The sequence below is a fragment of the Thermobia domestica genome, chromosome 1 (genome assembly GCF_964235325.1).
Source record: "Thermobia domestica chromosome 1, izTheDome1.hap1.1, whole genome shotgun sequence".
Classification (NCBI taxonomy): Eukaryota; Metazoa; Arthropoda; class Insecta; order Zygentoma; family Lepismatidae; genus Thermobia; species Thermobia domestica.
The window spans coordinates 1,861,959-1,886,694 of record NC_137454.1 but is presented as its reverse complement, the minus strand read 5'-3'; the positions used below and the strand labels follow the sequence as shown (position 1 = coordinate 1,886,694).

At 36.0% G+C, this 24,736-nt stretch overlaps 1 protein-coding gene across 1 annotated transcript in view; it reads left to right on the top strand.

The window, feature by feature from the left end:
• Positions 1 to 882: 882 nt before the first annotated feature.
• The window catches only part of LOC145683060 (uncharacterized), a 105,950-nt gene continuing 82,096 nt past the window's right edge, over positions 883 to 24,736 (top strand). The window contains exon 1 of the transcript XR_014130967.1: positions 883 to 1,092. The gene's annotated coding sequence lies outside the window, so the exon portion shown is untranslated. The remainder of the gene's footprint in view (positions 1,093 to 24,736) is intronic.

The following is a 24,736-nucleotide window of genomic DNA, read 5'->3' as shown; positions in this document are numbered from 1 at the left end:
GGTTCCTGAATAACCTTAATGCTGTGTTCTAACAATACGGGCTACCATTTGCCATATTGATGCCCAGTATCATTCCTGAGAGTATCAAATATCTAATTCTTTATCAAAATATTTCTATTCGACAATTTCTTTCTTTAATATAGGTGACTGGAATTTCGGGCTGTACCTGATGAATTAAAACTTCAACTCTTGTATTGAACATTTAATTTATCAGATACAGCCCGAAATTCGAGTCACCTATATTACTGAGTTTTGTTATAAAATAGTTGTTTTGTAATAAAGTAATTTTAATGGAAAAAAGCTGTAAAAAATGATGGTGAATGATGAAAGAGGCGAAAGAACCCTCTGAATTATGTGAAACTTTGTTTCTTAAATTACGTCGTTTGGTGTTTGTCATATTGAATTTTATTTGGCGTCATGTTCCCTGTCCTCAGTGCCATTCTTAAAGACTTCTACTGACAACTCATTCATCACCCTCTGTCAACGCAATTATATTCCACGTGGGAATAAACAAATTTGTAAACAAGCATCCACGTGAAGATCAGTAGCCTCTAACCAGAAAAAGTCAATTACACTTTATAAAAACGTCCCAAAGTATATACTACAGGGGAAATTGTAACATGTCCATTGTCCACTCTGAAGTAAAAAGAATTAGAAAAAGATTCAAGTTCACCTGGTGAACCCAAGGTACTGTGAGCGTGTCAGATATTGGCGTGAGAGAAACAAGGTAACTCTGAGAAATTTTCCTTGTCTCTTTCGCTAGTCGCTGATGACGCTATTATTACAGAGGCGTACAGACAAGGATATTTTGGATGACGTATTTATTTAAACAACGGGAAATCCCGCCCCGTGTCGCTCTGGAGATTGTTGAGAAGAGCCAAAGAGCTGAGCAGATAGGAAGAAGCGTTGGGCAACAGATAATGCAATAACGAAAGCACACACACACAAACGGTTGGTTGCTTCACATTCAACGCATAGATTTCGCGGAGAGCGGGTTTTGGGACCGTGAGAGCATTTCGTTCAGCAGACGACCAACGAATGAGATTATGAACACGTGAATCCTCCATGTTGACCCACTGGAAAATTTTGATTGTAAGTATTTTTTTTTCTTTCTTCAATTATCTTCATTCAAATTTTCATTCACTTCCATTCTTGATGTTATATGGAATTCGAGTGCTTTAAAGGAGGAGTAAGTGTGCAAGCGAATATAAGTGCAATGAAATCATAATTATACATTTTTTATATGTGGCATCCAACAGGGTTGGTCCATCGGATCCGGATCCCCCTCCAAACTTCGTAACTTGACAGACACTTCTACATTTTCTTAAGAAAACTATGGTAACTCTAGAACAGAAATGGTTGATGTACCTTATAAATTTGACATTACACTACATCTGTCCTCTTTCTTTTCTTATGAGCCGCGATGGCTCAGTGGTAGAGCGTTCACCTCTGGTACATTGGGTCCTTGGTTCGATCCCAGCTCTTGCCAAGTGAGTTTTGTAATGGACAAACACGGTGTGCATGGATTTTCTCCGGGTTCTTCCGTTCCCTCCCATTTTCATCATTTCATTCATTTCTAATCATCACCGTCTCCTTTAGCCTGGCCGGCATAATCGTGGGACGTGAAAGTTAAATATTTCATTTCATTTTTCTTTATTTTCTTATAAAAACAATTTAGTTTTATTATTTTTGCTGAGAATATAGATGGCAGTGCTTTAAAATTAATTATTGTTTTATCGAATGTGGGATAGTACCATTTCAATACTACATAAAAGGAAATAACTACTAGTGGTGGACCCCTCAAACTTTGGACTCCCCTTACACAAATTTCTAGGTGCGCGCCTGAATATTCCTAATCCTTATTATCAACCAGGAACGTAAGGGCCATATACAGGAGGATAAGGCGTATACTTTTTTGTTTGTTTGTTTGTTTGTTTACTCCAGCGTTTAGTCACCTCAAATTTATGAAAGAATCAGCGTATACGAATGTGAGTACATACTTTTTAAAAAACTGTTTATTATCAGCTTATTCTTCTACTTAGCTCGTAGCCATCTTTTTGCTGTATTCCTTTCTCGAAGCACATAGAAGACAAGCTGAACACCCTACTCCTGCCCTATGGACTAAATGGCCCCATCTAAAGCTCAGTTAAGATAGGTCGACTAGAATCTCGTTTCGAAGGTACGAACATATTGCGAAATATGACTACATCTATGTTTTATTTTGTTTTATTTTGTTTTGTTTCATATTTTAATCAGGAAGTGAAATCACTATAGTCGGAGTGAGCGTAGGAAGAGAGATGAGTTAAAAAAAAACTTATTAATTAGTTATGAAATACATGTTAATTACTTACGAATTACTGTAATTAGTTTGTAAACTTCTGACAATGCTGTCATTTTATTCATACAATGAGTAAGTTAGCAGTTTCCCAGGAGGCATCTTCTCCCAAAAAAGTGGGGGAATTTCCTTCAAAAGATATTGAATTGGGGGAATTCCCTGGCATCCCATATTCCAGGATTTCAAAATCTGATTTTAATATTAACTTCATTCCGTGTTATAATAATTGAAAAACTGATAGGATAACTAGGATTTTACAAATTGTTTACTAATTTGCTTACAATATTTAAATTAAACAAAAGAAAAAGCAGCTTGTCCTGAGGATTGTACACACGGTAGGAACTCACCATATTCTGAATTCCCCCTCCCCCCCTTCTGGCAGCGCAACTTGTGAAACTCGAGGTCGGAACATACTTGCCCTCGGATCGCTGGGCTTGTGGCTGGCAGTCCTACAGGAGGTCAAGGGTTCCATACATACAGCAGTGCTTAAGATTCAGTGATCGAAGTGGAAAAAAAAGACAGAAATGCTATGTTTTATTACGATTATGACTCGACATATCGGCTATCTAAATGTTGAAATACAGTGAGGGTATGTTGCCTAAAAGATTGCAATTATATTTATATAACGACTGAAAACCATTGGAGAGCTTCTCTGTAGTTACAGGGGGAGAGCATGAAGAGACTTTGGTCCCTCGCCAACAACTTTCTGAAAACAAAAATTTTAAAAAATATCCCCTAATGTTGTATTATAGAGAATTATACGTGAAAATGCACAAGAACAGTGTTCATATTAAACATTTCCTGTGGGAAAACTCTCGAACCTCCCACTTGACTGAGTGGTATTCCAAACCCCCGGAAGAGCCGCCCCACATAGTAGACAACCCCTAAATCCGCCCATGCTCAAAACACTACATTTATATGCATTAAGGCAAGATGAATATATATAAGAAACAATTCAATATGGCACATCAAAATATCAGTTAAATGAACTTCTTTGAAAATATCTCATTTTTGAAAATAAAAGGTAGAAAAAAGATAACAAAAATCTTGGTGTTGTCAACTTAGGAATTATTTCTACATAGGAAATAAAATCTTTTTACGTGTAAAGCTATTCGTCAATTACGGTATAAAAAATTTGTACTGTACTCTACTTTAATAAAAATTGATTTATTAAAGGTATTTAGCATCAACTCTCCAGTGACACTATGTCTTGATCACTAGAAAACCAGAGGCGGTATGACATACCACCGCATACCGTCTCACTTCGACCACTGTATTAGATTCTACTTTAAATTGTAAATATCGTGCTATACCTGGAACTAACTTTGCCGCTGATGGCAAACCAATAAATCAATACAGACATATCTGTCGGGCTTCATATTTATGTAGATCAGTAGTTTCCAATCTGGAAGACGCGCCTCAGCAAGGAAGTACACGCTAATGACAAAAATAAACTACATTTATAATTACAAATATTGTGATGTAAAAAAAGAAAAAGGTGTTAAATTAAATTCTGTGAGAATAGAAAATAACTATTGAATAAGAACTGTGATTCCATTAAGGACAAAGTTGGTAAAGAAAAAAATAATACTACGGTACAATGATACGCAGAAGTTTTACTGCAAATAAATATAAGTTGTTGAGAATTATTATTATTATTATTATTATTATTATTATTATTATTATTATTATTATTATTATTATTATTGAATATCTTCTTAAAGCAAACTGTAGTGTCAGAAGACATTGTCAGCACGATGTACAGAAGAAAACAAACAAAATTCTACAACTATAAAAAGATATTAATTATGATTACAAGATAAAACATAAAAGAAAATGCATTTTTAAAAGCGTTTTCTTTTAAACATTAACAAAGTGAAACAAAATCTACTAAAAAGTAAACGAACAATTCTGTTTTCAACAAAAATAGTGAGGGACACGGTAGCTCACTGCTAGAGTGTTTACCTCTGTGTGTCGGGTCCCTGGTTCGAACCCCAACCAAATAAGTCTATGGTAGATAACATCGTGTCCGTGAGGTTCTCTTGGGTATTTCCATTTCCTTCCACATTCTCATTCCACCAATTATTCCATCATAACTCATTTGCTTTAATTATCCCTCTCTCTTAGCCTAAAGGGCATATATCATGGGACGTTAAACGGAAAGATTTCATTATATTCAAAAAAAAAAAAAAAAGTATATATTTATGCGTGGCTAAAAAGAATGAAGTTTTTCCGTGACAATAAGACAGAACGTCAATAGATTATATATAAGAAAAAAATATATAAAAATTACCTCCTGCTTCCTCCCTTAGAAGTGTATTTTAAAAAAGACAGTGAGTCACGTATCCGCTTAGTTATAATAAATTGATATACCGAGTTTCATCTCACTAATTTGATGGAGTCATGAAATGCATTATTCCTGGCATAACTGTTGAACCTCCTCTCCCTTCTTAGGATTATTATTATTGTTAAGTATTCTTGCCTATTGGCAGATCCTGGGACTAATAGGAGACTCCTCCCTTAGGTTATCAAAATGTTTCTTCTACGCTTCTCGATTTTCTGGTCCCTCTTTTAACTCCTAATATTTTCTTACAGAATAACCTTTGAGTGTAAAACTCAACAAAGCAAACAATAAAGAAATTGGAGAATAACATAATTTAATTTTCTGGCAGCTCTGCAATAAATACAGAAAACTGGTTGTGTGTTCCCCTGCTTTGTCTCTTCTTGATAAGGGGATAGGTATGACTCTGGGAGTGAGGAATCTCTCCCAGAGCTATATCTCGACGGGATTGGGTTAATACGTTGCCCTACTTGGTTTCCATTTTTTTCTTCCTTGATTAATCCACATCAACCGGATACTAAGGTAAACATCTGCTTCACACAGCAAAGTGACAGTTGACATAACATTATTTCGCACAACAGGAAGTAAGTGAGTTCCCATTGACCTTTTGAAATCGGGAAGATTTCCTCAGTTCCGTTACCCGAATGCAGGGGTGGGCCTTAGTGTCTGCACTCTTGAAGGGAACTTTATTATTACAGTACAACCCCTCAAATCCGAACCCCGGAAATCCGAAAACCCGGCAAATCCGAACACGTTCTCAGGGGAAAAAAATAACTTCAGATAGAGAATTAAAAAAGAAAAATAGATTTAATCACATAAATTTAGTTTTTTTACGGTTTTAACACGTTTAGACTTAATGCTTATTCAAAACGTCATAAAATACAGTTAAGTTTAGATAAAATAGGCAATAGTTTACGTCTATTTACGTATTTCAAAACATCCAAAACAATGAATTCATTTTAGGTTAACTGGATTACGATTCACACGAAAAATTGCAACACAAGATTAAACAAACACTGATTTTTCACTTGAAGTCAGTTATCTTTAGCTGTCGAAGATTAGAAATTCAGTGACGAAATAAGTACGTAATATTATTTCCCGGGTAATCCGAACCCCCCGAAATCCGAACAGGCTTCAGCCCCAATTAGTTCGGATTTGAGGGGTTGTACTGTATTATTATTATTATTATTATTATTATTATTATTATTATTATTATTATTATTATTATTATTATTATTATTATTATTATTATTATTATTATTATTATTATTAACTATTTGGATATTTCAGCATCTTTCACTTTACTAATCTGAATCCCAACCAAGAGGGTAAAACTTAGCTCCAAAGGAAACACACGCTACAAATTTGATCTTGCTAATGTTTCAAAGCTTACGAGGGAACGGCGCGATGTCACTCAGAGATAATTGCACCAAATTTAGTGTATGAGTAGGTAGTGGGAATTAGAAAAGAACGTGTGGAAGCATTCGTTTCGCAGGCGTTCGGAATCAGAAATAATCGGACAGTTTTGGAGAAGTATGGCCTGTCAATCAGATATTGATGGGACGGAGCCTTTACTCGCTGTTGGGGCCAATGCAGAAGAAGTTAAATAAAGTAGAATGAAAACAGAAAAGATGAGCTGAACAGAAAATCCGCTTAAAAGAGACGCAAAACTCCAACCAATCTATTCTCTAATTTCTCTATTTCTCCATGTTTCCACTTACTTCCATTTATCTTAGTATGTTGAATTTTATTTAGACGCTAAGCCTAAGTACTCATGCCTTTGCTTACCTAAGTCCTAACTACAGACAGTGGCGTGCCGTGGAAAATCAGGCGAGAGTACATGACGGCGCCTACGTACACTCATGTCCAAAATGATTGTCGCATATCTATAACTGTCTTCTTGTAAGAATATAATGTAATAATGATTTTGCTGGGTACTTTTAATACTGATACTATGTGTACAATCGGGAAATGTATATATGGTAAATTTCATAGGAAAATAATTATAAATACGAAAATTAGAATGAGTAAAACAAAATGTTGCTAAATGGACATGAAAGTTTTATTTTCGTTTTATTGTTCTTATTTACTGCTCTTTCGACATGAAATTTGCCACATACATGTCTTTGCCGATTGTACACATACTAACATCATAAGAAATACCGGGTGAATTCGTTATCAAATTATATTCCCACAACAACATATTTATAGACATGCGACAATAATTTTGGACATGAGTGTACATATGAGTGTGGTCGACAGACCAGCTGCGAAGCGCCACCATAGTTGGCTAAACGTAAGAAAATTTTGAAAAATAAACACTGCTTTTCCTTGATTTTGAGCATATTTTATTACTTTTCCCTTCCATTTTATAGATGTGCACATGCATTTTTTCCCCGAATTTGAGCCTCCTTACTTTAGCGTCCAGCTTGCTCCCCCCTACGGCACGGCACTGCCTACAACACAATGTTAGATATCCCCTAATTCCCTACACCAAGTAACTATGAATATGTAGAGCCATCCGCGTGCAAGTGGTAGTTATACTAAGGTTACGAGGTTTCCCTATTGCATGAAGGGGCCGCAGTGGCTCAGCGGTAGAGCGTTCACCTCTGGTGTATGGATTCCTTGGTTCGATCTCAGCTCGCTCCAAGTGAGCTTTGGTGGACAAACACCGTGTTCGTGGATTTTCTCGGGGTTCTCCCGTTTCCTCCCACTTTCTTCATTCCACTATTCTATTCATTTCTCATCATCACCGTCTTCATTAGCCTAGCCTACCTAACCATGGGACGTAAACTTAAAGATTTCATTTTTCCCTATTACATGAACATCAAATAACTTGTAAATACGAACTTTCAAATTCGGATGTATTTTATCTTCTTATTGTTTACAGATGTCTATTCCAAAGCGATAAGCTTATTTCGCAATTCTCAAAGAAAGCAGACAGTAAGGATCACTAAAATTGGATAATTATTACGAAAGCTGTTGAGGAAAAGACTGGCCGATACTCTTGCTAACCAACTTCCTTCAGACTTTTCGTTTTTCCTTGTCGTTAACGTCTCAGCGTGAACTGGCCTCGGCTGTATCTGAAGCCTTTAATAAATAATAAACATCACGCCTTGCATTTGGATATCGTGATTCAAGCTCTTATTTCTTGCACTTTATATTCTGTGTACCGCCACATGGAGTCAATTATTATAATATCCAAAGTCACCTTGAACCACTTAAATAGTAACCTCTTGCAAACACGTGCAGGGATCAATTTGCAAAGTGCAATTTGATTTTGCAAACTATAGGTTTATTTCATAAAAATAAAAAGAAAATAAAATAAAAATAGACTTATCAGCGCTACTACTAGCCGGAAGGTACTGATAGCTACTGTACTAAACGGCCTTGAGTCGAAAGATGCGTGATCGAATAAAATTTCATCCCTCTTACCTCTGGACATAGAAATGAAAAAGAGAGAAATGCATTATTATTATTATTATTATTATTATTATTATTATTATTATTATTATTATTATTATTATTATTATTATTATTATTATTATTATTATTATTATTATTATTATTAAATTGAAATTTTCACTAAAAACTTCTTTAAATAATTCCACAACATCACAGAATGTTGTGGAATTATTTAAAGATGTGTTTAGTGAAAATTTTAATTTAAAATTAGGACATTACCCAGATAGCCAGGTTATGAATTCTCCTTCGCTCATTAGCAACCATGACGTCATAATATACCGAATATCACTGACTCAGATGTAATTCATGCAATCAAAGTTATTAAGGCGAGCACAGCTCGTGGTCCTGACAATATCCCCTATTATACAATTAAAGCCTGTAGTATCGAATTGTCAACTGTTTTAACAAATATATTTAATGCATCCCTGAGAAATGGTGAGTTTCCTTCGATGTGGAAACAAGTAAACATTATAGCAGTGCACAAAACAGGTGATCGTAGAATTATAAAAAAATTATAGGCCAATAACACTAGTGAATGCATTTTGCAAGATTTTTGAAATTATAATATACAAACATTTATATTTTAATGTAAAAAACATATTAAGTGAATTTTAGCATGGATTTTATAAAGGGAAATTGTTTGTAACAAATCTTGTACATTTTGCTGATTTTACACATTTAGGACTTAAGAATAGCTTACAAGTAGACACAATATATACAGATATGTCAAAAGCTTTTGATTCCATAGAGCATGAACTTCTTATTGACAAATTAAGAAACATAGGTCTATCTCCATTGTACATTCGCTGGTTTGTAAGCTGTGGTTTGTCCATCACAAATTTACATGGACTAGGATTCGAACAAGAAAGAGTTCGAACCAGAGGGGAGCACATTACCACTTATAAATAAGCGGCGGGTTGAGATGCCTATGTAAAGGGGGAGACAACTGGACGTTCAGGTGTAACAGAGGGGAAAACGTAACGAAAACGATTATAGTTTGTTTTTGTGGCTGAACGATAACTTAGAGGGTGAACAAATTATGTGCACAACTAGCATTCCCAGCATTTGGTCTCACTTTGCTCTGATTGCCCGAATGATATCACGTGACCAAATCACGCGGTAACTGGTCATTTAAGACCATCCCCTCTAAGTTTCGGCACAGGTACCTTTACCCACTCCCAAATTTTGTGAGAGGTACATATGACCACCCCTTAAATTTTGGGAATTTCCAAAAGTAAAAACTTCGTATGAGAGTACAGGACCAGGGCATGTAATTATCTTCGTAACTTTCATCTGGTTCATCTCTCTGAGTAAAAATTGACAAAATTTCTCGTTACGGAGGCTTTAGATCTATTTTATGCTTGTTAATGAGGGTTTATGCTGTTATATGGTTTACTACAGAAGTCCATCCTTTTTCAAAAAACATAGGTAGATTGATGATCTCTATCAAATTTCGGCGAGCATACATAGGACCACTTTTTAAATTTGGGAAATATCAAAAAATAAATATTTGTAAATGTTCTCTAGGATTCAAGAACTTTGTACATAATTCTGTAAATTTTGTTGGTCCACCTCATATCCTTCCATGGGTAAAAAATTGCCAAAAATATACGATGTTAATACATTTTACTATGATCTAGGTTCAGGGCTAGATCAACCCATCTGCAGGCCCAGGGCTAGTAAAAATGTGTGGCCCCTGCTGACTTCATCTGATACATTTCTGTGAAAGTACAGTAGGAAAGTTAAGGGAATATGTTTCATATTTTTCGTCATGTTTTATTTTATGATGGTGATTCTGTCTTGATTATACTTTTTAGATAGCCAGTTGAGATTTTGATCAGAGTGAAGGGCCCTGTCCACATAGCCTCCGTAAGCCCTCCCTTAATCCGATCATGTCTAGGTTATTGGCCTTAATTTACATATCTTCTTTGATCGGTTTTATTGCATTATATGGTTTATGGATCCTAAGAATAGAATAGTATCTTGATTATATACTGACACAAGTGGGTTTCCTTACATACCGGGGTCCAGTATGGGAGACAGAACGTGTTTGGGACGCTGAATTCAAAGAAAAGGAGTTGGGTTGTACAAAGGGGTATGGGTACAAAACCTCGCGGCGACAACCTCGCGGACCAAAACATCGCCTGGCCAAAACCTCGCCGCCTAAAACCTCGCGGCCCAAAATCTCGCCGGGCCGAAACCTCGCTTGGCCAAAACCTCGCCGCCTAAAACCTCGCGGGACAAAATCTCGCCAGTCCAAAACCTCGCCGCCCAAACCCTCGCGGGTCAAAATCTCGCCGGGCCAAAACCTCGCCTGTCCAAAACCTCGCGGTCCAAAATCTCGCCAGGCCGAAACGTCGCCTTGCCAAAACCTCGCGTCCCAAAATCTCGCCTGCCAAAACCTCGCGGTCCTGATCTCTGGATACAGAGTCTCGCCTGCCAAAACCTCGCGGTCCTGATCTCTGGACACAGAATATCGCATGGTCTAAACTACGCGGGACGTAATTTTGCCTGGGAAGGAATGTCGTCACGACGATTTCTTCGATGTAGAATGTTCAATATATTGCTATTTGTATATATTTTGTAATAACACATAATTGCATTAAAATATGCAAGAAAATATTCTAACGCGTGCTTTGAAAATCTGTATATATAAAAATGAAAATTACTATGTTTGTGACATACCTCTTGAGCCACCCGACCGATCTCGATCAAATTTTCAACATAGATGAGGCTCGGGCCTGGGATGTCTTTTGTAATTTCACATTGACGGCATAATGAAGTGGAGGGGGGGGGAGATATATAAAAATAAATAAAACTTAATAACTCTTGAACCAAGAGACCAATCTCGATCGAATTTGCCAGACAAATCAGGTTACCGCCTGGAATGGTGTTTATCATTTTACTTTGACGGGAAGGCGAAGGGAAAGGGGGAAACATATAGAAATACATAAAAATTAAATTGGCTGCGTTTGTGACTTAATAACTCTTGAACCACCCGACCGTCTCGATCAAATTTTCAATATAGATGGAGTTTGAACCTGGGATGGTTTTTATTTCACGTTGATGGTGACCTTAGGAAATTCTAACAAAATCTAATAATATTTATGAAAGTATGAAATAATATGTGAGTTTTTACGTCCCTCGATTATGTCCTGTAGGTTAAAGGAGACGTAGATGATCAGGATGAAGTAAATGATGGAATGTAGACAGTGGGAAGAAACGGGAATACGCCAAGAAAGCCCCCACACACGATGTTTTGTATATTATTATTATTATTATTATTATTATTATTATTATTATTATTATTATTATTATTATTATTATTATTATTTGTAATATGGAATTGCATATTAAGAAACACATTGGGTAAATTTTAAGGAAAGGTTTCAAATGAGATTTTGGTCCGCGAGGTTTTGACCAGGCGAGATTTTGACTCTCGGGGTTTTGGGCAGCAAGGTTTTGGTCACACGAGTTTTTGGGCGGCGAGGGTTTGTCCACGCGAGGTTTTGGCCCGGCGAGATTTTAGCCCGCGATGTTTCGGGCGGCGAGGTTTTGGCAACGTGAGGTTTCGACCTGGCGAGATTTTGTCCCGCGAGGTTTTGGGCGGCGAGGTTTTGGCCACGCGACATTTTGGGACGCGAGGTTTTGGCACGTGAGGTTTTGGGCGGCGTTGTTTCAGCCGCGAGATTTTGTCCGTATCCCGTACAAAGGAATTATGAATAATTATGGTAGCACTCAGATCAATTCCTGGGGAAGCATGGTGGGTGTAAAATTGGGAAAGTATTAATCAAACATGCTTTTTAAGGTAACAGAATGGATCATATTTGTCAATTTTCCAACATTGTGTGGAGGCCAGATTGTTCAACTGCATGGAACGGTCTGCCATTAAGCCACGACATCTCCTATCTTTTTGACATTTTACAAACTCACGAACTACATGAATATTCGTAATCGTTACACATAAAAATGAACTACGTACCGTAATATGCTTGAAACATCAAGATACTTTCGTGTATTAGATAACGTTGAAACTCGAAATATATCCTAATATTTGCATTTAACTTTTAAATTGCGTCCATGATGCTATGGATGATATTTATTTTATAAAGAAAGAAAAACAATCTATGTGCGCTAACATTTGTCGAACACGTAAACGTGTAAGATCATCGTCTCCATAATGCAATAGGAAAAGGGAAAGGTTCCAAGATTCCCATACCAACAGTTCTTATTACACAATGTATAAATGGCGCCAACAACAAAGTATGAACCAATGAGAATACTTCTTCTTCTTCTAAGCATTTATCTTTCTTTTCTCTTCCTATTATTTAGTTAAATCTTTGCTTGTCAAACACTATAATCATAAAACTTTCATTGTATAGATGTCATCCTTATAAAAATAAAAATAAAAAACAGTTTATTAATCACTTTCTACTAAAGATGAAACAAAACGTTCGTTTCTTTTGTAAATGTTGGATAACCTTAGGGTGTTATTTATACACGGAGCTGACCACAAAATATTGTTTTTGCATTACCTAACAAAAGCAATTAAACACTGCTGAATTTTTAGGTCAGGGAATATTAAGAATATGGTTTCACTCAACCCACATTTTATGCTAATAAATTATTCTTTCATTAGTTGAATAAAATAAAATACAGGGTGACCCATAATTATGTATGTTATGTTTCAAAGACTGCGGTAAAGAAACTAGCAACATAACTTGAACATTAACACGTTACTCTCATACTTTTCGTTACAAGAATTTTAATCTCTTTTCTCCATGGCATGAGCACCACTGCACCACCCAAGTCCATAGGCCTACATGCCTGGAGACGAAGAGTAACATTGTCACAAACAGCTTGACAAACCCGTACTGATATCCTGTGGAATTCTTTTGTGATAGCGTCCCGTAGTTCAGCCAAATTGCGTATGTGATGTTGATACACTTTGTCCTTTAAAACAACCCACAAGAAAAAGTCAGGTAATTACAAATCGGGAGATCGAGCTGGCCATTCTACACACCTACTTCGACCGATCCGATACAGCGGTTCGAGAATGTTTCGTTCAGCCACTGTCGCACTACTCTGGCATACACTAACGGTTCTATGGCCAATGACCATTATCTACTCTCTCAGAATACACAGTGTTGCCATATCGAAACTCTTTGTCCAGAGTTATAAATATTACACTCAGCCAAACTTCATATTCATAATTATGGGTCACTATGTAAATGCCTAACCAGTGAGTCAGCTTCAGTAATAGGTCTAAATACAATAGATACCGTGTTGTTCCTAATATAAGTCGACCCCGAATATAAGTCAACTTTTGTTTTTAGGACCTCTTTGACAGAAAAAAAATATATATATACCCGAATATAAGTCGATTTTTTATTTATGTAATAAACAGCTTTTATTGAGAAAATACAGAACGTTTTACAAATTTTATTAAACCTCTGTATATACTGTGTTATGTAAGTATCTTTATTATAGGTAGCGTTAGTAGTGCGTTTAGCGTAATTCAATTACATCACTGTCATTTTTTAAAACCTTTTTTAAAGACATCCTTTCATGTTTTACTCACTTCCAGTTGATCCCCTGCTGTAGTCTTCCTCTTCATTTTCGCTTGACGTCTCACTGTCTGCCTCTCCACTGTCACTTGACCTCTCACTATCTTTTTCATTCTCACTTGAAATGGTATGACTTTGCTCATCATTTGCATCGTCCCACAACACATCATCTTCCGACCCGTCCAGGCTGTTAGACACACAACACTTCTTGAATCCCTTGATGATGCTTTCGCTGGATACACTTCTTCATGAAGCGATGGTCTACTGTAGAAGAAGCGATACCGTCGGTTTCTTAATTTTTCCTGTTGGGGTTAGGGAATGGTTTCACTCAAGAAGCCAATTCGTGTACAAGGATCGCATTTTGTCTTTAAACGGCTTGTTTACAACAACACCAATGACTTGAAGTTGTGATGTCATTCCTCCTAGAATAATGACCAAATCAGTGTTCATATTCTCGAGCTTCCTCTTGACACCATCAGTGACATGCCTACGGAAAGCATCGAGCACCAGCATCCCTCCTGGACGTCGATTCCAAACGACATTAAGCCAATCTTTCATCACTTCCTCCGTCATTAATCCCTTGTCCTAAACACGCACAATAACCCCGTCCGGCAATTTTTCCTTCGGTAAATTCTTATACTTGAAGATAACGAAAGGTGAGAGTTTAATTCCGTGGGCTAAAGCATACAGCATCACTGTAATACGCATTTTTTCACTTCCAGTTGTCCTAACCGAAACAGACTTTGCTCCTTTAGCATTAACAGTCACCTTAGTCGGCATATCGAAGTGCACTGCACTTTTATCTGCATTTCCAATCTGTTCCAAAGGGTAATTGTGAGTTTTTTTCTTAAGTTTATCACATAACGTTGATACTTGAGTAATTTTTCATCAAAATCATTGGGAAGACGTTGTGCCAACGTTGTCCGTCTTCGCAGAGAGAGAGACCATTTCTTCTCATCATCCTCCTGCACCATCCTAAATTGCCTTGAAATTTTGGATATTGACTTCATGTGCAAGTTCCAAAGCTTTAAGGTGAATAACTTCATGTGTAACAGAAAGACCCTGACCACGCTTTTCTGTAATAAACGCCACAATTTGTTCTCCCAGGTTCTTAAATTTGCTGGACTTCAGGCCTCTAAAAGCCTTCCTTCTAGCCAGGGCCGTGCCGTGGGGGGAGCAAGCGGGGCGACGGCCCCGGGCGCCGAAGTAAGAGGGGTGAAAAATTCGGGAGAAAAAAGGAAAAAGATACGAAAAATGGTTTGGAATATATGTATGGGGGCGCCGTCGTATACTCTCGCCCCGGGCGCTGATTTCCCATGGCACGGGCCTGCTTCTGGCACAAGAGTTTCTCAGTTGCTGTGCAATTTTCTTCCAGTCCCTTACATTTTTCTCAGACACCCCAAAACGTCTGGACGTTTCACAATTGTTGTGTCGTTCTGTATATTACACCACCATGAGCTTGAAATTTGCATGCTGTGTATCCCTTATTTCCACTTTATCAAGCTTTTTGACATCTGGAAATCTACACACTACTTTTTGGATAAAGCTTTTTTTTTTAGTATGTTTTACCGCAGACGATAACGTCGTCTCTTCGGGAGTGATTCAATTGGATAAAGCACACATTCATGGACTATAAGTCAGATTACAGAAAAGACACCAGCAAGAATGATGGCAAAACACTTCGTCTTTCTATAAAGAAACATATTTACGACAAAAAATCAATTAACAGTGACTTAAAATAATAAAGGAGAAAAACGGAACTCAGATACATATAGTTCTGCTAAGAGAAGGCTCCTACAACATGAAATAATTTAGAGTTCCGTAAGAGGCATCTATAATCATCTGCAGAGAATGCAAATTTTGCTATTTTCGCATTGTCCTGAATATAAGTCGATCTGAACATATCACAAGTGTCCTGAATATAAGTCGACTTCGCATATAGGTCGACCTTAATTTTTAAGCAGGATTCTTGAGGAAAAAAGATCGACTTATATTCGGAACAATACGGTAAGTAGCTTCTCAACAGATGATAAGAATTCTTGTTGTCAGTGAAACATGTGTCAGAGAGATATTCATCGCCCTGGTACATTCTGGATATGAGGTAGAATCATGTTCAAAAATGTTGTGACTATTCATATTTTCATGAAAGTTCAGTGTAGAAAGAAAGAAAAAATATAAATTTCGTATTTGAAATATTGTACCAGCTAGGACATAGGTTTATATAAAACACAATACGCGGCGCCCTACAAATTTTTACCTCATTATAAAAATTAATATTTTTTATTAGGTTAATGATGCAAATTTGGAATAGTAGTAGATTGTTAGCAAACTATTCAAAGTTTTCTTGGGATATTAACAAATCTTCATGTCAACATTTTTTGGTAGCACGTAACCCTTTAGACCACATTCAATTTCAACCATGTATTGGCTAATATTACTGCAGAGATTGATGCACTGGTTATGCACAGGGTTTCAAAGGGTTGTATTTGAAAATGTACAAATGATTAATCAGATTTGAAAGTGTCAAATTAAAAAAATATATAACATATACAATAACTAATGATACATGAAGATATAGAGAAGTTGTCCTAGTTTCGGTCGTACTGTTACAAATGCGGCTCCCTTTCGTCATACGACACACACCTATGTCCTACATGAACGAACAACTCCATGTCGTTGGATTGGGCAATGTCCTGAAGTTAATTTGGCGCTTTCCTCCAAGTTAACTTGGCCTCCTATATCTCCTATAGATTTGAGAGCTTGCGATTTTTTTCTCTTTGGGGATATGTGCAACACAGTATATGTGCTCCACCAGCAATAACTTTGGTTGAATTCCAGGATCGCGTTAGAGCTGCATGTATCATTAGTATGGATATGCTGGAGCGCATGTGGGGCGAACTGGACTACTAAATAGATGTGTGTCGTGTGAGGAAAGGAAGTCACATCGAACATTTTAACAGTATATTTGAAACTTAGACAGTTTCTATATATTTTCATATATCATTCGTTATTTTATCTTTCATACATTTTTAATACAGCTCTTTCAAACTCGATTAATCATTTATAATCATCCTGTATATCCTATTTTTCAATGTTGGAAGTGGAGGTACTTGTATTATACACACCATGTCCTTCATACAATCACAAAGGAGTAATGTCAGGAGAGTGGGAAGCAAGCTGTTGGTTCACTATGACCAATTCTTTGTCCAGAAAAATCGTACCAAGGTAACCACGGGCTTCCAATGAGGAGGAGCGCCATCTTAAGAGACTTCATCCCGACGAAATTAAAACACCGCTAATTTTACAGTAATTATGTGATATCTTCAAATAGATAAAAGATAATCGAAATGTGGAACAAGAGCGCCCTAGACAATATCATTTTACATGAGATATCGTTATCACGACTCACTTATCTGCTTTCGATTTCTGGCCATTTTGAAAATCGGCATTTATTTTCGCGTTTCTAAACGGCTGGAAACGGAAAGCCACTAGGTGACTTGTGATAACGGTACCTCATGCAAAATAATATTGTCTAGGGCGCTCTTGTTCCGCATTTCAATTATCTTTTATCTATTTGAAGATATCACATAATTACTGTAAAATTAGCGGTATTTTAATTTCGCCGGGATGAGGCCTCTTAATGAAAAATATCTATAGGATTATGGTCCAGCGATTGGGGAACAGCAAGCACCTGTAACACGTGCAGATACACATTGCTGTTATAGTATACTTTGAAAAAAAAACGGAAAAAGAAAGAAAACGTAAGAAACAAAGCAAGAAAAAGAAAACCACGACAAGTTTAGCATGCATACCACACCTTCAGTTAGAGACTGTCTCAGAAATCTTGGACACACAGAACCCCAAATTCGGACACTGTGTCTGATCACACAACCACTTTCATGACAAGTACCTTCACCCGAAAACAACACGTTTCAGATCGTCGTAATCGACTTGAACTCGGAATAACATTCACAGTGCAATTTTATACTGAAGTGTTTGATCATTTGGCAATAAAGTCTGCACAACTTGAGCTTTGTAGGGACGAGAGAGTAACTTTTGAACCCCTTACTTGGTCCCTGGCTTAGGGGCCATGGTACAGGGGTACAGAGGACTATCTCCTCTAAAATTTAGAAGGGGTACCTTGGCCCACCAGCAAAAATTGCGGAGTTGTACGTAGAACCCTTACCCCTTAAATACTGAAAATTGCCGAATTTAAAAACTTGATATGGTAGTATAGGACTAGGGTATGTACCTCTATAAATTCGGGTGGTCCATCTCCTTCTCTTTCATACGTAAAAGATTGTAAAGAATGTAAAATTCGGAGGTTTTTTAAACCCATTTTATCCTCTTTAACTAGGTTGTATTAAATTATATGGTTAAACGATTTAGTATAGAGGTCCATTCCCTTTTATAAGACATGGGTGGATTAAGGCCTCTCTTAAATTTTGGGAGAGACCATTGAAGTACCCCTTAAATTTGTAGATTGTGGAAAAAAAAACAAAGATTGATAAATGTTCTCTGGATTCAAATATATACCATTGTAAGCTTGGTTGACCCATCTTGTTCTTTTATGGGTATAAAATTGCTAAAAATTCCAAATTTGGACCTCTGGTGCAACGGGTCCCTGGTTCGATCCCCGGTCAAGTAAGTTTGTGGTGGGCAACATTGAGCTCGTGTGTTTTCTCGGGTTACTCCTGTTTCCTTCTATATTCTCATTCCACTAATTCTTGCGTCATCCTTCGATTGCCTTAATCATCGTCTCCCTTAGCCAAAAGGGCATAATCATGGGACGTTAAACTCAAAGATTTCATTTCATTTCATTTCAAAATCTGGATGTTTTTGAGCTAATTTATTTCCTTTGTAAAGATTTTTATCACGTTATATGGTGACATGACTGAGTATAAGAATTATATAAGAACGAGTTCTTGACGTAAATAAACAGTTGCGCTAATGCTTCATCAACTGGCAAAAAAGCTTTTGACCGAGACAATTGGACCAAACTGCGGAAAATATTTAAAGAAATTGGGGTTAACTGAAGAGACCGACGACTCATTTGCAACCTGAAGAAAGGAAACGGCCTAGGACCATTATGTGATGTACCATCCCGGCATTTCCTTGCTGTGAGTGAGAGAAACCCAGAAAAGCCTCACTCAAGATGGCTGACCTCAAAAAGCTTTTACATTTTTTCAACCGAGTGTCCTCACTGGCAGTCTAAGTCGGGACCGCTCGTACCAAAGACGAGAGTATTAGCGACTATGCCACGCTGGGCCATAGGTAAAACTTGATTAGTCTCTATATGAGATATTGTTTTACATTATTATATTACTTTTGTTGACGTCTGTAAATTCGTCGCTCCAATTACGATTATACGTATTTCGAAATAGAAATGACTTCGAATTCTAAGATATGACATACTTTTGTATCTTTTTGTTGTAGCAAGACCAACTTAGTAAATATAGTCTATCCTTAGAAATGTTACCAAATTATAATTCAATTTAAAGATGGATATGTAGTATGTGCCTACATAATTTTTGAAAATAATTTTGGGTATCACATGAAAGGTAAAAGTAATAAAAGTAATTTTCGAACACTAGTAAAGAAATGAAATTATTTGTAAAAGTCATCTTACTTGAATATAGTCATTAATGCTTAATTAGTACTTCAAAATGTATTCCTGTACCCTAGCTTCTATATAATTTGTTTCTCCGGTACCGAAGGATTGTAAAACAAGGGTATTTAGGTAGAGCGCATACTAACTCGTGTGTAATGTCCTGAACCGTTTGTGATAAGTACCAAAGTTTTCAAAACAGAACGTTTTAAAAACGTGATATTAAACTTTTCGGCGGGAAGTAACTCTGAAAGTAGGAGTTTTTCTCGATGAGAAAAGTATCACCTCCTGGAGTTTGGTGATCTTATTTTTCTGCAGTCTATATATAAAGTTAACGTTTGATGTGTTAAACAGGGGCATCCTTCCCATAAAGTTCATTTAATTCACATTATCAAAGAAAACTAAATTGGGATGTGGAACGAACTAAAGGAATCCCTCATCATTTTGTAAGGAAAATTTCGATCCCGGTCACGAGATTTTCAAGATAAGAGTAACTTGTAGAACGAATTAATCTTGTAAGTCAAGATACTACTGTATATAGAAAGAACTAAAGAGATGAAGCGACTTTTTAATGGAATAGTAAATAGACAACTCAACACAATATTGAGTGATGAAAATTTTACGGTTCAAAGTTCAAACTTAACGACCGTATAATACTTTGACAACAGGAACAAATTTTGTTTCGTGCTGTGTAATACGTGTGTCAAGATATAAAAATTACTTTGTCATGTTGAGAACAATAGCTGTAGCAGGAGGTGGGAGATGAGATCCATTCAACGCCCCCAGCAGATGATTTATATGTTACAGGCGCTTTTATCATGTTGTCAGAGCCTCGGCAGGACCCATCATCTTATATCGTTGTCGGTGGACAATTGGCTTTGGCAGAAGAAATAGAGAAAAGTAACAAATGGCGAAAGGCGGCCGAGAAATTCCTCTGCATTCCTCCTTTATTTACTTTACGTAATATGTGCATCCTCCTGCATTATTCATAATCACTGTTATTTGATTTTCCTCTATCTATAGCCTTTCACCAGAAGGAGGAGATTTTTTCAAACATTTTAATTATTTAAATTGGCATTTATATGAGAAGATTTGTTTTAAAATCTTACAGTCATCTACGTAAGTGCACAGAGCATGAAATACATCGAAAGGAAGTTGATGAGTCTATTGCGTACTAATGCTTTCACTTTTATGTGATTATCTTTCAGGGGCGGATCCAGGGGGGCGATCGGGGCAATCGCCCCCCCAGAAGAGGAAACTTTCTTATTTTATATATATAAATAAAACCCATCCCAAAATTTGGACCCCTTAAAAGTAGCAGTATGACAACCCACCGCCCCCCAGAAGTCGGTCCTGGACCCGCCCCTGTTATCTTTTAATCCAGAGGTCTCCAAACTACAATCCGAGAGCACCATAAATTCGCACCCTTCCTCAGTTTATTTCGAATAAATAATAAAATTTACTAAGTAAATTATACAAAATAATTAGATGCTTTTATACGACCAATTAGGAAAAACACAATAATTGACGTACATTATGAAATTGAACATTTTAACTATACTTAAAGATATGAGATTTATCCTAAAAACTTACAATAAGTGAGAGACATAGGTAATTCATTATAACTCGCTGAACCTGCGCTCTCTACACAGCGCATCACTCACTTATGAGCATGAATCTCCTTGTCATTCTCCACAACATCTGTACATGTCCCTTTACAGACATAAATGAAGGACGTCTTGATAAAAATCAAAAAGGGGAGATTTCTTCGATTATTTTTTCAATATCTAGCATTGTTTGCAAGATTTGAACCTACTTGCGGTTGGAGTTTGTAACTAATGCATAATCAGTGTTTTCTTTCTTCTTGCATGCAGTATGTAATAAGCAAATACATTACACACACAATTAATTATAATGTCAGTAATATAACGTAAAACTTATCTAATTTGTAATTTATAGAAAGAAAGCAAAAATAAATAAGAACGAGTAAAAGGAAATAATCGGAGAAAAACGCAACTATTCCAAATTAATTTTCATTGCATAGAAACGATTACTTTTCTTACTTCATTAAATCGGCCTTCAACATTAGCCGGGAAACAGACATGCAGACAGAGCAGAAGATTGAAAAAATTCAACGAAACTGCAAACCTAAGATAGAAATGCATCGAGGAGATCTTTCCCATTGCCAGGAAATCCATTTGCTGAGGTATGGACGCTTCATCGCTCGAAAAACGCCATACGAAGCTACAAATAGGACCAACGATTTGTAACATGAATGCTTCTGTCTCTAAAACTCTGTCGCGCAAGATCTCCGTGTGCGAGCTCATCCTATTTTCTTAACTTCATCATCGAAAAACAAATTTAATATGAGGAAGAAGATAGCCAATACGTAAAAAGACTGTTTTACAATTCTTTGGATCCTTCAGAGTATTTAGAAGATACCCTCGACGTATTGGAGATACCCTCGATACCCTAATTGCAAACAAAATTTTTTCTACTTGGTATAAAATTGAAAAGGTCACTCAAATTTAATAGCACAAAAAGGCTAGTTACCATTGACCTTCTTTGCTTAAGCCACTCAAATTTATTCTTTCCTTTTTCTGCTTGCTCTAAAAGTGAATAGGTCACACAAATTTATTCCTTTGTTTGTGTAAATAATACAAAATGGTCAAGAAATTGGGTAGACCAAAAACACAAAAAGCTATAACATGCTGAGCTATTTAAAATGGTATTTCCTTGCTTTTTTCGATTTGATACAAATTTTTCAAAAAGGTATAAAATTCTAAGTCAGTTAAAAATGGTTCTCGTTGGTAAAAAAAAAGAAATGAAAAGAAATAGAACACCCCAATAAATGGCACGAAAAGTATAGAATGCTGATCCTTCTTCTCCTTTTCTGGTTAGTACAAAGTGTTAATTCTTTCCTTTTTTCTGCTTGGCTAGTTAAAATTACCCTTCTTTGATTTTCTTCTGATTGGTACAAAATGGTATAAAGATCTGAGTTAGTTAAAATGGTTCTTCTTTACTTTTTTTTCTGGTTCATACAAAGCTAAATACTCCATCCAAATTTGAGTAAAATGATTCATGTTCGCTTTCTCAAATTTAGCCCTTCGTTTTGTTTAAATAATACAACATGCACTAGAAATTCTAAGTTAGATAAAAATGACATTTCTCCTTGGTACAAAATGGAATAGATCACTTAAATTTATCCCTTCGTTTATTTAAATAGTTAATATTGCATATCTTTGCTTTCTTTCTTGTTACTCCATCCAAATTAATTTTTGTGTTACAGAAATTCTGCGCTAATTAAAAAGGTCTTTTTTCGCTTTTTCTTTCGTTTATTTGAGTAGTACAAAATGGTATAAAATACTCAGCAAGTTAAAATGGAAAGTAGAACACCCAAATTTGTTCTTTCGTTCATTGAGCTAGTATAAAGGTACCTTCTTCGATTTTTCTGGTTAGTACAAAAAACAGGTCACTGAAATTTATCCCATCTTTTGTTTAAATAGTACAAAAAGGTACAGAAATTCTCAGTTAGTACAATTTTGTTCTTTCGTGAAAATCCTTTGGTTGCTACAAAATTAAATAGCTCACTCATATTTATGCCTTCGTTTATTAGACTAGTTTAAAATGATATAAAATGAACCTTTTTTTTTGCTTATTCCTTTGTTTGTTGAAATAATACAAAATGGTATAAAATACTCAACTTCGGTTTTTCAAATTAAATAGCTCACTCAAATGCATTACTTCGTTTAATTGACTTTAGAGTTGACACAAATTATAATTCCTTTGTTTATTTGAATACTCCAAAATGGTGCAAAACTAAATACTCCATTGTTTATTTGAGTAGTAAAATTATATAAAATAGTCCTTCTTCGCCTTTTTCTGAGCCATTTCTCATTGGTACAAAATTGAATAGGTCACTTAAATTTATTCTTTCGTATATTTAAATATTCAGCTAGTTCATTTTTTCTCGTTGGTATAAAAAGTAGAACATCGAAATTATTCTTTCGTTACAGAAATTATGAACTTGTTAAAATGACTCTTCTTTGTTTTTTTCTGATTGATACAAAAATAGAACATTCCAGTTCGTACAAAAGAAAATATTGTTAAATTATCCACCTAAATTTTATTCATACTTCACTTCTTTTTTTCTAGTTGGTACAAAACTAAATACTCTATTCCTTCGTTTATTTGAATAATGGCCCTTCACTTTTTCCAGTTGGTACCTAAGGAAATAATCCAATCAAATTTTTCTGGTTCGTACAAAACTAAACACTCCATCCAAATTTGAGTATTACAAAAATGAAATGAAATTCTGAGTTAGTTAGAAAATAGTCCTTCTTGCTACAAAATTGGAAAACTCACTCAAGAGACCTTCGTTTGTTTAAATAGTACACTTCTGAGCCGGTTAAATTTATCCGATTGTTTGTTTATTTAAATAGTACAAAATGATTTAAAATACGTCGTTATTTCTCATTGGTGCAAAATTGAATAGGTCACTCAAATTCACCCCTTCGTTTGTTTAAATATTAGAACATGGTCTAGAAAAAATGTCATTTTTCATTGGTACAATATTCCTTCGTTTATTTAATTAGTACAAGAAGACATAAATTCTGAGGTAGTTAAAATATGGCATTTCTCGTTGATAGAAAATTGAGTAGGTTCCCTTTGTTTCTTTAAATTCTCAGCTAGCTAAAATGGCATATCTTTGCTTTCTTTTTCGTTAGTCCATCCAAATTATTTTTTCGTTTATTTTGAATAACCCAAAAATGTACAGAAATTCTGAGCTAGTTAAAAATGGCGTTGTTTTGATTTTTTTCTCGTTAGTACAATAGCAAATAAGTCACTAAAATTTATTCATTCTTCACTTTTTCTGCTTGGAACAAAAAAATTGAATAGGTCACAGAAATCTCTTGCTGGCTACGTTTTCGAGTTTTACCTCGATGGTTGACACTTTTGAGACATGTGGTCTTTGGTGACCGATTATTAAATGTGGAAACAGCACCTCAATATTTTGCTCAGTTTTAGAGTCATTAGTTTTTAAGTATGTTGACCTTTGACCTCGATGATCATTATTTTGGAACTTGTAGTAGTTGGTGGGCGATTACTAAATGTGGAAACAGCACCTCAATATGTGGCTCAGTTTTCGTGTTATTAGGTTTTAAGTATGTTGACGTTTGACCTCGATGGTCATTATTTTGAAACTTGTAGTAGTTGGTGGTCGATTACTAAATGTGGAAACAGCATCTCAATATGTGGCTCAGTTTTCGTGTTATTAGGTTTTAAGTATGTTGACGTTTGACCTCGATGGTCATTATTTTGAAACTTGTAGTAGTTGGTGGTCGATTACTAAATGTGGAAACAGCATCTCAATATATGGCTCAGTTTTCGTGTTATTAGGTTTTAAGTATGTTGACGTT